The sequence below is a fragment of the Argentina anserina genome, chromosome 7, assembly GCF_933775445.1.
Source record: "Argentina anserina chromosome 7, drPotAnse1.1, whole genome shotgun sequence".
Taxonomy (NCBI): Eukaryota; Viridiplantae; Streptophyta; class Magnoliopsida; order Rosales; family Rosaceae; genus Argentina; species Argentina anserina.
This window is the reverse complement of record NC_065878.1, coordinates 6,066,836-6,080,251: the sequence shown is the minus strand read 5'-3', so window position 1 is coordinate 6,080,251 and position 13,416 is coordinate 6,066,836. Positions and strand designations below refer to the sequence as shown.

General features: G+C 34.4%; 2 protein-coding genes across 3 annotated transcripts in view; one reads left to right on the top strand and one right to left on the bottom strand.

Moving 5' to 3' along the window:
- The window catches only part of LOC126801498 (membrane-bound O-acyltransferase gup1), a 178,711-nt gene that overhangs the window by 32,063 nt on the left and 133,232 nt on the right, over nucleotides 1-13,416 (top strand). The gene's annotated exons all lie outside the window — the stretch shown is intronic.
- Nucleotides 1-13,416, bottom strand: part of LOC126801503 (diphosphomevalonate decarboxylase 2) — a 191,966-nt gene that overhangs the window by 146,180 nt on the left and 32,370 nt on the right. The window lies entirely within an intron of this gene.

Genomic DNA, 13,416 nt, shown 5'->3' with positions numbered 1-13,416 from the left:
GACTTGAGTTTGGATTTGGATTTGATGAAGAACGATCGATTTGGCAGCTTGATGATTCTTCATGGACTTGAGTTTGGATTTGGACTTGATGAAGACAAGCGATTTGGTAGCTTGACGGTTCTTCGTGGACTTGGGAGACTTCGGGATTTCTCGAGAGTGATCTTGCTCAAGTGATTTTCTCTTTTCTTCTCCAGTCCCCTTTCTTCATGTTGAAAGGGGTATTTATAGTGTCAAGGTTTATATTTTGTAGAATATTTAATGACACTAAAATAATAAATTTCTTTAATTGTATAATTAAATCAATATGTATTTTCCGATTAATTTAAAATTAGTTATTCTCATAACTAAATTAAACAGAAAATAATTGACTTAATTATAACCGTTAAGGAATTTATTAATTTAATTAAATGTCCGATTACCATTTCGAATCGTCAATGACATTCAATTTTTCGATTTACGTCGGAATGACGTAGCTTCGATTACAATCATCTGTTTATGTGCTGACACGAGTTTTATTCGGGTCTGCACCAACTTTGCTGACTTTTGGGCCACGTGTGTAATTTTGTTTGGTCCTTGGTCGATTTAATCATTTAATGAAGATGATTTACTTCATTTCATTTCATATGTCTACAATTTATAATCGAAACAAGTGTGTTAATATCAATGGTATGTATATAGTTTTCTTTCGTATGAAAAATCTCGCTATAGTCCACAACAGTTTACACATGCATATATAAATTTTTTTTCTCAAATACACAAATTTGGTGTTCGACGTTTTAATTGATTTATTTTCACGTCAATTGGCTAGTCCAATCTTGAAAATGGAATAGATTTTTAGACAATACTAGATCAAGTTGCCAGCTAAATGAAAAGCAAGAATATGGAAATACTGGACCGTATCCGTATGTGGATTATATGCCAAAAGCCAAATGTCGTTTGTGGTGATGCATGCAGTTTATAAATCACAAGAAAATAACATAAATTCAATCTTTCAATTTATATATAGAGGATCGAGAGCGGGCGTCTGCAAGTGCTGATGTTCACGATTCCGACGACGTGTAACGACGGCGCGGATGGTATATAAATATTGAAATTTCTGAAAAATTACAGATTCTGACCGCCGTGCGCCGGTGATAGAGCTCCGGCCGACACCTTCTGCGCCGTTGTTGCGCGTCGCCGGTCGCTGGAAGTAGCATACTACCATTTTTATACATACTCCACATGTGTACGTAGTTAACCGTTTTTCCCATGAGATTGAGTAAAACCGTAATTTTTGCAAAGAATTAGTGGGAGAGAAAAGAGGGAAATGTGGGGATAATTTTTTTAAAATTTTCTTACTAAAAATGTATTTTGTAATTGTCATTTTGGTGTTGAGTAGCGATAAGAACAACTAGGGGCGGAATTGTGCATATATGACCCGCCAAACTTTTCTTCAGTTTTATTACCATTTAGGGCGGGCCATATAGGGACCATTAGTCGATTACCAAAAAAGGGACCATAATAAGTCCACAATAAATAATGAAGTGAAGCTCGTACGTACCATTCATAAATGGAGCGAGTTCACATTCAGTGCCTGACTTTTGGTATATATACCAATTGAAGAGCAAAGCGTAGCAATTACAATGGAAAACGATATGATGGAAATACAGTGTTCTTATTTTCTATCCAAAAATAAAAAACGTACCATTCATAAATGGAGCGAGTTCACATTCAGTGCCTGACTTTTGGTATATATACCAATTGAAGAGCAAAGCGTAGCAATTACAATGGAAAACGATATGATGGAAATACAGTGTTCTTATTTTCTATCCAAAAATTAAAAAACAGTTCTTATTTTGGTCACGGACAATGACAGCTGACCTAGACAGATCGTTACCTATCACATGGATATATATAGAGCCACAACTAGTATGCGAGATTGCGAGTCTATGATACATGGAAATTAATCAGATATGATGCCTGAAAATTCGATATGAATTTCAGTCAAACAATCAATGCAAAAGGGCATCGTGCTTTCTTGTTGAATACAATTATTATATATCTATCTGCACCATTATATATAATTCGAATTATCCGGCCAGTTGCGTGCTATATTATCAGTTGAAAGCTAAAATCATATGGACCCTAGCTAATTATTACCCCCATATATATATATATATATATGATTATACAAAATTTCTCCTGTCCACATCTAATGAAATATGAACCTAATGAATCTTAACTTAAGCATAACTAATGTAGTTCGTACGTTGTAGATAACAGTGTGTGTATATATGTTTATAGGGTTAATTCCTCTTATGGTACTTAAAGTATGGCTACTTGGACAATTTGGTACCTGATGTATGAAAACGGATAATTTGGTACCTGAAGTTCTCATTTGTAAACTATTTATCAATTTTGATCATATTTTTAGGGTTATTTTCATCATTCTAGGTCTAAACTCATTAAATTCATATTTTTCTTCATTTCTTCCTATAATTGCCTCTCTTTGGAGATAATTAAATTGATATTTCTACTCCACTTAGCATCTACTTCGCATATATCGAAAATAATTTTTTTCTTAATATACTTATTGTATCAGAATTATTTTCTGCAAAGGAAATAAATTGCCTTTATTCAATTGTAATTTTTTATTAAAATATTTTTTAAATTACTTATAATTAAAATTAATTTAGATTGATAGCTAAATTATGAAAACTTATATACGTAAATCATCACAGATACTAAGTGGATGAGTTATCAAATTTTTAGTGATAATTTAGAGGCAATTTGGAGGTATTATGAAAAAATGAAGTAAAGTAGAGATAGGATGACGGAAATAACCCTGAAAATATGGTCAAAATTGACATAAGTACCAAAATGGCCTAAATTTGAGAACTTTAGGTACCAAATTGTCTGTTTTCATACATCAGGTATCAAATTGTCCAAGTAGCCAAACATCAGGTACCATAGGAGGAATTTACCCATGTTTATATATTGATATCGAGTAATCGAACCGATCAACTCATTTTTTTTTCTTATTGGTGTCCTCAATTAGTTTTCGGGTTGACCCAATATCGATCATTGCTTCGCTTGCGAAAGCTACCGGTCCGTCCGGCTGCACAAACCTAAATCTAGATATTTGAAAGAAAACTAGTGTTACTGTTTTGGTTGGTTACATCTTTGATCTTTCGATTTGATCTTTTGTATTTCTTTAATTTTCAATTTCCTTGTTATTTCATATTTACTATTTCGTCCTTTATTAGAAGTATGGTTTTAGAGTATCACTATAAGGGATAAATATTTAACCATGTAATGTAAGTATCGTTAGTAGTATAAAGCAAGAGGGTATCGTTCACAAACCGGGAATCCACCAGGGCATAGAATCACAAACATTTAACAACGAATTCATAAGAGATATCAAAGGATTTGAGATAAGTTTCAGATCAGAAACAGAAAATAAAACCAAAACTAATATGCACATGTGATCAACCAACCAACACATAAGCAATCACCAAACAAATCATGTAAGAACAAAGCCATCGAAATCAAGTCACAATCATGTTCATGCCGTAGGTATCATAGTTCCACTTAGGTTCGATTATGAATCAAGTTCCTATTGGGTTCCTAATACATGGATATTATCGAGCTCAACTATACTTGTCTTGTTAGGAAATCTAACATACTAATTCATCATGCAATTATGTATCAAATAGAGAAATTAACATGTTTCAAGCACCTATCCAATGTCGAACTTAAGAACATAATCAGTGAGATAACAAAGAACAAACAATTAATCAACTACTTGTATCATAATCGTTTCTAGCCTTGAATGATTAACACATGCAACATCAACTACTTGTCTTAATTACACATGCAATATAAGAACACACCGAAAATTAATCAAAAACATGGACAGAAACGCACGGCATAAAACCTAAAATCATTGAATAGAAAATCGAAAAGTTCATATTATTACACAATTCGAAAGTCACAACCATCTCATAGACAAGATCGAAATAAACTTTAACAAAACAAAAACAAAAATCATCCAAGAACAAGAACATAGAAACCCGAAATAAGACATGAAGATCATAGAGTTACACTTTGAAATATTCCTACGGGGTTTATTCCAAGCAAATGAAGATCCTAGGTTACTTGCTTCGGATACAAGGGATGGAAAATGATGGATTTCAGATTCTAGGGTTCTTGGTGAATGGGAGACTGTTTTGGTAGAACTTTGGCTTGTATTTGTGCGCAAGGTTGATAATGAATAAACAATGAGGCCGTGCCTCTATATATAGGAGTCAAACACATAGCCTTGATGTCCCAAATAGGAGATAGAATCGGATTGGGAAGCTGAAATCTTATATGATATGGACTTTGATTCATGTACTCCAAATCCAACTTGATGTAGGAAACCAAATCCAATTGGGAAACACATAGGGGCTGCACGACATCTCTCCTACTTCAACTAGGAAATAGCTAGGCCGGCCTCTCCTCTCCTTATCCAACTCGGACATGACTTCCTTGTCTCACTAGGAATGCATCACGACATCACTATTCCTTATCCAAATATGATTTGTCTTTCCTGAAAAGAAATCGACGATTAAGGAATATGAAAGAATGAAAATAGGAAAGTAGAAACCTAGTTGAGTAAGGAATCCTAGCTCAATAAGGATTTCTAACACTTAGCACAATTTCATCATCAAACCATCCAAATTCGGCATAGCTCTACTAAAACATACAAATAACAAATATGAACCTAAAACAACTAAATAAGAAGTAACAAAGCATAAGAATATGACATGTATACATTAAGAACGTCACATTTTGTGCTCCTATCATGAGTGTCAAGCTTTTAGTTTTGAACCCACCGCCAGGAACGCCGATTAAGCTTTCGATCCCAAAAGCTTACTTTCGGGTTTTTCAGTAAGTATTGATCTGACTCAAATTCGCGATTGTTTGGATTAAGGATTTGAACACCGATTCGTCTTTTTGTGATTCAATAATCTCTTTATCGACGTGATTTATTTGTTTCAGAATTTGATACTATGAATTGGTTCTTCATGTGCATTTCGTTCACCCAAGTCCTTCAGTAGGGAATTTATCTAGTGAGTTCATCAAATACGTTTTCATTCCACTTAACTATGTTGATCGTGAAATTGCCAAGTGAAATGCTACCCTGAACTTAAGGGGAGTGATATTTTAGTGTTCAAGTACTAAATATGAATTGTTTGCCGACTGTAAAGAACTCCATTGCCGCTGGCCTTTGCCAAGAATTTATAGCTTTTTTTTAATACTGACATGATGATAGGTTTGTTGTGTTTCAGAATGAAGCAAGCTTCTGTCTTGTGTACATTATCTTGATTTTCCAGTATACAAAGCTCAAAATGTTTGGGATCTCTTCTAAGGCGAACGGGGTGGTTACGCCACGGTATGGCTTAAAGCCTTTCCCTAGAATGCACCCTTCAACTAGAAAAGAGGAGACTTCAACACCCTCTAGGAAATTGCATTTCAACCAAAGCAAGAGTCTTGGTTTTTGTCAGGCTCGCAGATGGGTTTAAAGAGAAGAAATGGGCAGCCAGAGTGGGTGCTCCATTGAGTGATGCAACTTTTCATGAAGTTGACCAGAGTGCAGGTATTCCTCTGTTTGATTGGGGTGATATTAGGGCGGCAATTCTGAAGCATTATTGGGTTAAGAACCTTTGGAAATCTATGAGCTGTGTTGTGAGGGATGCTGTTGTGGTTGCTGTGGTTGCTAGCCTAGTGTCTCTGGCAGTTAAACTTGACTATTGGGTTGTTTGGCATTTCTACTGATGTGCTCAGAGCACCATGTTCTTAGATCTCTTTGTTCTCGGCCATGATTGGTGAGTAACATTTGGTTTATTCACTCTGTTGAATAAAATTGAGTACAGTGTTATTTACTGTTTAAGCTCATTAGTTGATGTCGATTATTTTTTGTTTTGTTTTGTATTTACAGTGGTCATGTTCTTCATTCTTCAGTCCTCATCCTATTCCATGCATGGTTAGAAATTTTTTCTGAAATCCTGAAAAACCGTTAATCGTTATGTTTTGCATATTGTCGATGTGTAATTGTTGTTACAGAAGATTCAGAACCATGGATTTATCAAAAATGATGAGTTTTGGCATCCAGTAAGTTCACATCAATGATCTTTGGTTAATTTTTTGTTATGCTTCTTTCCTCAGTCACTGAGTTACTGAATCAGTAACTCTGCATTATCTGAATATTCAGTTAAATGTGGAAACTATCAAAAATTTGGATAAAGTGACTCAAAGTTCTTCTTGCCATTCCTCATTTGTCTATTGGTTTATTTGTAATTCATTTTAAGATTTATTACTTATCTTTTATATCCAGAAATTTCAGGGCAAATAGATGTTGATCCATCTGTAGTAAGAGCTTGTCTTCTAGCTTTATTTGATGCATCTCTTTCATTGCTGGTGACTAAGTTCTTTAAGTGTGAACATGCTAGCATACAAACTAGTTACTTACAATTGGAAAGTTAAATTTCTCTTTGCTGTATTGAGTTTCTCTCTCTTTTTTCTTTGACTTTTGAGAAGGTATTGAGATCTCTCTGATTTTGATAAGTCGAAATGTGTGCAAAACTATATGCAGGTGTGATTTGGAAGATGATATTTACAGCAGAGGAGCTGGAAACCAAGCTTTGACATATTAAAAAAGCAATGTGGCCAACCTATCTTTGATGAAGGTATTGATGAGAATTGAATGATCATGAAAGGATGCTGCAGATTAGGCGGATGCTAGCTATATGCCTTGTGCTTATTATGGGTTATTTGTAGTAGTGGGGTAAATTGTGACTTGGACATAGAATATGCAATCCCTACATCCCATCCTTCTCTACCTTCGTTGCTAAACCTTATTTGCAAAATTGTATACTAGAGTTCTCCCATCATTGAAGTCCCTTTGAACTTCATTTGAATTCGGTTCCAATATCTTAAACATGGCACATTTCAATTGATATAAGAAACACTTGGGGATCTAAGAGAGATCCGAGATGGCGTGGCCAGAGTTCGTTCTGAACTCTATCAACGCTGTTGGGACTTGGGAGTGTAATAAAGGTAGTACTTGGATCTCGTTTACAGATATATTGAGTGCCAAGTGAAACCTATGTTTGTGCATCCCTTAATCATGGAGTCGTTGTCCTATGACATGTTTGCTCGTGTACCCCATGGTGTGTAGGGGCTAACATAGCTCTAGCCATCATATTGATTTTTTAGAAATGAATAATGAATGTATTTATCTGCAAGTTGTAGAAAAAAAAACACCAATGAAACTAATTGTATTTGGATCGGCGTAGGCTTCCGTTATAGAGGAAATTAGGCCTCATCATTTAGTCAGCGGATCTAAAAAGCCCACAACGGCCAGCAAGCCCGATGGACTTTTACATGGTCTGGCCTGCGAGAAAACCCACTTTCGTGGGTAGAGAGCTGGGCTTAGTTTAGAGGTGTGAAACCCGGCTCGGCCCATGAGCCCGGCCCGTAAACACCCGCCAAGAAGTAAAATATTATAAAAATATCAATTATATGTGTTTTTTGTAATAATTATACATAAAATATTGAACAAAATACTAGTCACTCCTCAAACTATCACAAACTCGACAGTTTACTCCTTCAAGTTTCAATTTCGACTGATCACTGCATATATTTTCCAAATTCGAGCAATCTAGTAATTTCTTCATTTTTCCATCCAATTTGAGTGTTAAGTTGTTTTTTAGAAAAACATAAATTGAATGAACTTAACACTTAAATTGGATGGGAATATGACATAATGACCAAATTGCTCGAATTTGAAAAGTATAAGGAGTAATCAGTTGAAATTGAATAAACTGTCAAGTTTGTAAAACTGTGAGGAGTGACCAGTATTTTATACTAAAATATTATATATGTTAATAATACTAGATTTAAAATTTTATATTTATGTTATAAATTTATATTAGATTTAAAATAAAATTGTAGCATTATGAAACAACTATATGAAGTATATGAAGTAAACATCTCGAGATTAATTGAAACCAGCTGATGTTATCGGTACTGATATTTAGAGACCCTATTAAAACTTCATCTAATTCGGACCTCGTCTGACCGTTAAAATTTTCGGTAAACCGAAAACACCACTAATATGCCCTAAGGAGGACCCAAAGACATTGCAATGTCAAATATAGCTCCACATGGGTCAAGTTAATTTTGGCATCAGTTTTTAGTAGCCATCATTAGTATCCACTAATCCATGATATTATATATATATATATATATATATATATATATACTTATGGTGGCTAATTTCATGAGATAGCTCTACTCAAAATGTACAGTGTTTGGTAAATAGTTTCTAAAAAAAAAAGGTCTAGATAAATGTTGTAATAGCTCGAACTCATCCAAGTTAACTATAGAATAAAATGTCAGTTCTTACCACGGTTGATCAGTCCTTTGGTCTTGGGTCAGATACAAGGGTGGTTAGTTGACAAATTTGATTCTATCTCCTAACTACGGAGAAGCGAACTTCAATCACAAAGATTTCACTACACTACTTATTTCGTCAAACATTTCTGTTTGGCTCTTTCTACTTGTTATGAATAAAGTTTTTGTCATACAAATCACTTGATGACTTGATCACCAAGCATTCAACACAAATACTGCATCTCTTAATAGAAACCTTTATCAATATGCATTGTAGAGATCAAGGAACAAAATCTCCCCGATATTTCCGATATATCTTCCGATATCTCTATTTTTCAAAAAAAAAAAACGATATATCTTAGGAGTAAATATCTTATTTTCCTGTATCTGCGATATTTCTCCGATAACATAATATATCTCTAATATTTCTCCGATATTTACGATATATCTGATATATCTTCGATATTTTAGAGAAATATTTGAAAATTTTCACTTAAAAAATTTAACTCAATTTGAGGATGTCTCAGACTCTCCTTGACTTGGATTTTTTGATTAATTAATCACCTCGAGCCTCGAGGAATATAAAAAATAAGAGTAGTCCTTCAATCGGCTATTTTCAATTTTTCGTAAAAGATATCGAGAAGATGAGTGAAAGTTCAGGTCTTAACTCTTAAAAGTCAAGCCATATCAGTGACCAGTGCTCTCATTGACCTTGAGAGAATCCAAAATAAAGGGTCACAACATAGTCTCACACTCTCATGACGATCATAAGAGAATATCCAGAATTTTAGTAACAAATGTTCTCCTCGAGGAATATAGAAAGAGTAGTAATCTTTATCTCCTTGGCGTCCTCTCAAAAGATATCTAGATAAGGAGTGTTCTCCTTGAGCACTATTGGGGAAAGTAAGAAAATATGAGTCACATTATAGTCTTTGTCTCTTAGAAGTTCCCTCATACCTTCATAGATTGCTAGCAACCTGTGAACCCATCATGGAATGATGATAATACTAAAATTTGACATGCGTATTTTAGCACAAACGGCTTCCTCTTCTGCTTGTGAAAGAAAGTGGAGTACTTTTGCTCTTATTCATACAAAGAAAAGGAACTGTCTTGCATATCAGAAGTTGGAAAAATTCGTATACTACTACTATAACACGAAGTTACGACTACGTGATAAACGAGCAAAGAATAATGTGATCAATGAAAACAATTATATCGATCTACTTCATGTTGCTATGAACCACTTCAGAATGACATTGATCCTCTTCATGATTGGATTATGCATGCACACCTCGATGATGAAAATGACAACTCTCCTCCACATGTCGTAGAAAAGGCAACTGATTTTGAAATTGATGTAAACAAGGTATTATCTGATGAAGTTGGAGACCCGGGAGATGATTCTGATAATGCTAGTGTGTGGGGCGGTGTAGCAACTCCAGATAGTTCAGATAGTGAAGATGATGATGGTGGTGGTGGTGATGGTGGTAATGGTGATAGTAGTTGTGCAAGTCGACGAGGTGGTAGAGATACAAGGTTTGAATATGGAAAATTTTATGTAGGTGGATAATTTGAGCAGTTTACTTGTGAAAGTAATTTTGATCATGCTACCGAAGATGATAATCATGGATCTAGAGCAGGCGGTCATGGTGCTCAACAGAAAAATAGGTGCAGGAGGAGGACAAGAGGAGTCATTGATGATCAAAATATTTCATCTGATGTTAGTTCAGTTGCCTTAAGTTTTGATTCTATCAGTTTAGGCACATAGAACAGTGGGATGTCAAACGAATCACATGAAGTCAACTATCAATATGGTCATCCTATTTACAATTATGGTCATTTTGAAGACATTTATGATCAATTATCGAGTTGGGTTCATCCTTACTACCTCATTCTCGAAGAAACTATTAGTAGCTCAAAAGAGATATATAACTATCATGTTAACCATTACAATTCGTACTACATGGCTCGTATGTTTTGGGAAAAGTATTGTAGTTTTGTTGACCAACGTGCATTTTTTCAAGCACATAGAGCTTCTTTCTAGTACTAGATAAAATTAATAATTGTATTTATTTATATATAATTCAATAATAAATAAATAAATAATTTCGTAAGAGGAACAATATTTTTTTTCCAATATCCCCGATATATCTCCGATATATCCGATATCTCACTTTTTCAAAAAAACGATATATCATTCGATACCGATATTTTGAACATTGGTAGAGATGGAAAAGAATGTTTCCATCCCTATTACTTAATTACCAAGCTTATATATACAAAAATATATGAACATAAGTTTGATTTTTATAATCTGGGGTGTCAAAATATTAACTAAAGTATATACTTCAAGCTAGATTAGACACCATGTGACAATAAACCAGTAGTTTTATGATGGATAAATATAGCTTGAGCTATGAACTCCACCTCCAGCTACTAGCTAGCTAAAGTTGAGTATTCATTAGCACCTGCAATTCCCAACTTCATATAGTAAACGCAAGAAGAATGATTATCAATACTTATGATAGGAGCACAAAGTGTAACGTTCTTAATGTGTATATGCCTTATTCTTATGCTTTGTTACTTCTTATTTAGTTGTTTTAGGTTCATATTTGTCATTTGTATGTTCTAAGTAGAGCTATGTCGAATTTAGAAGAATTGATGATGAAATTGTACTAAGTGTTAGAACTCCTTATTGAGCTAGGATTCCTTACTCGACTAGAACTCTACTTTCCTATTTTTATTCTTTCCTATTCCTTAATCGTCGAATTCTTTTCAGGAAAGACAAATCATACTTGGAATGGAGTAGAGATGTCTGATGCATTCCTAGTGAGACAAGGAAATCATGTCCAAGTTGAAGAAGGAGCAGAAGAGGCCGGCCTAGCTATTCCTAGTTGGACAAGGAGAGATTATGTGCAGCCCATATATGTCTCCCTATTGGATTTGGTTTCCTACATCAAGTTGGATTTGGAGTACATGAATCAAAATCAATATCAAAGATTTCAGCTTCCCAATTGGATTCTATCTCCTAATTAGGACGGCAAGAGGGTTTTGTGACTCCTATATATAGAGGCTCGGACTCCCCATTCATGCATCATCAACCTTGCACACAAGCACAAGCCTAGCTCTGCCGAATCAATCCCTCACCCTTCCAAGAAATCCTAAAACCGATTCCACCATTCTCCACCAATCTATAGCCTTCAAGCACGCTTGTGAAGAAGGTTTCATCCCATAGAAGCCACGGCTATACTTTGTGAATCGCTTGATTGATAAAGTGTAACCATGATTCTCTCTATGTTTATTTCGGTTTTTTGTTTTTCTTGTTCTTGGATGAGCATGCGATTTGTGCAGAGTAAACTTGTTTCGATTTTGTCTATGAGATAGTTACTTGATTCAATTTATATAAAGTTGCGATTTTAGGTTTTTAGTTCTATGATTTTAGTTTATGCCGTGACATGTCTTTGTATGATTTCTAAAGTATCTATGTGTTATGTATACGATTGTAGCATGATATTTAGGTTGTTGGATTTATGACTTATGCTATGAATATGTTTATTCTTTTCTATATGATTTTCGAAATTGCATGATTGGGGGTTAAGTAGGTGACATGCTTAATGAATTCGATATGCATGGCTTTGGAGTTGTATAGTAGGATGAGCATGTTAGATTTCGATTAAGACCGCTTGGAATGAATTGAATGTGTTAAGTGTCTATGTGTTTAGGTTACTGCTTAGGACCCTAATTGCATGATCCAACCTTAGTCATTCATGATAGTGTCTCGGCATGACTCTTAAAGGAGGACTAGAATTTGATTTTCGTTAGCTTTATATGAATTGTATTGGTGATGTATTATGTGTTGGTTGGTTGATCACATGTAAATATTAGTTTATGTTTTATTTACTGTTTTTATGTCTCAATCCGAACCTATATCAAACCTTTTATATCTTTATGAATTCGTTGTTAAATGTTTGTGATTCTAAGCCCTGACTGGATCCCCGGTTTGTGAACGATACCCTCTTGCTTTATACTACTAACAATGCTTACAAGGTTATATATTGATGTCGAGTAATCGAACAATCATCAACTTATAACTACATTACTAACTTTCCCAACTTTACATAGTAAACCCTTGAAGAATGCATGTCAATGTCATCATTTCATAGATTTCAACACTATATGTCTCAACAAAAATGTAGCTTTCCTTTGAGGGAGTTACATCCTCCCACTAGCATAACGACTGATCAAGGTCTAGTGACATGTATAACAAAAAATACAGAAGTTTCTCCTACGTAGTTACTAGTTAGTTTGTATATGAAATTCCTAAATAAGATCACACCTGTGAGGTTGTGATAGAGATACACACTCACACTCATACACACAAATTTTAAATAAATTTTGACTTGGAAAACTTCTTTTTCAGAGTTTTCTAAGCTATTCCTAAGGTCTAAATTTATTAAGCTATTCCTAGCTGTGTTATTGTCATTTCTAGTATAGCTAGGACTAGTGTTCTATTTTTTTCTTTCACTGAAAATTTTTCCCCATGTCATAAGCAAAAAGAATTCTCTAGAACCATACTGCATGAAGCAGAAAATTTAATCTCTAAGAGCATCTCCATTGGAGATGTCTTTATATTTGGTCAGATTCAAAATTTGACATTTGACTCAGCAGTGTCAATTTTGACAAATTATTACTCCAATGGATATGTTAAATTCAAATAATAATTTATCATTTTAGTATTTTTATATTTAAAAGAATATTTAATCTTCATATTTTCTTAATCTGCATGCTACCTTCATCAGTTACATATCTCCATCTCCATCTCTTCTCTTCTCTTCTCTTCTCTTCAAGATTACAAATCTATTTGATTTCCCTTATCTCTCCCTCACTATTCTTTCCGCATCTGCAACAAAGATTGCCGATCAAAACCCATATCTTTTTAATACAACCTTTAGGACCCATGCAATAACACAATAATCTCAATTTTCACCAATCGGGAAA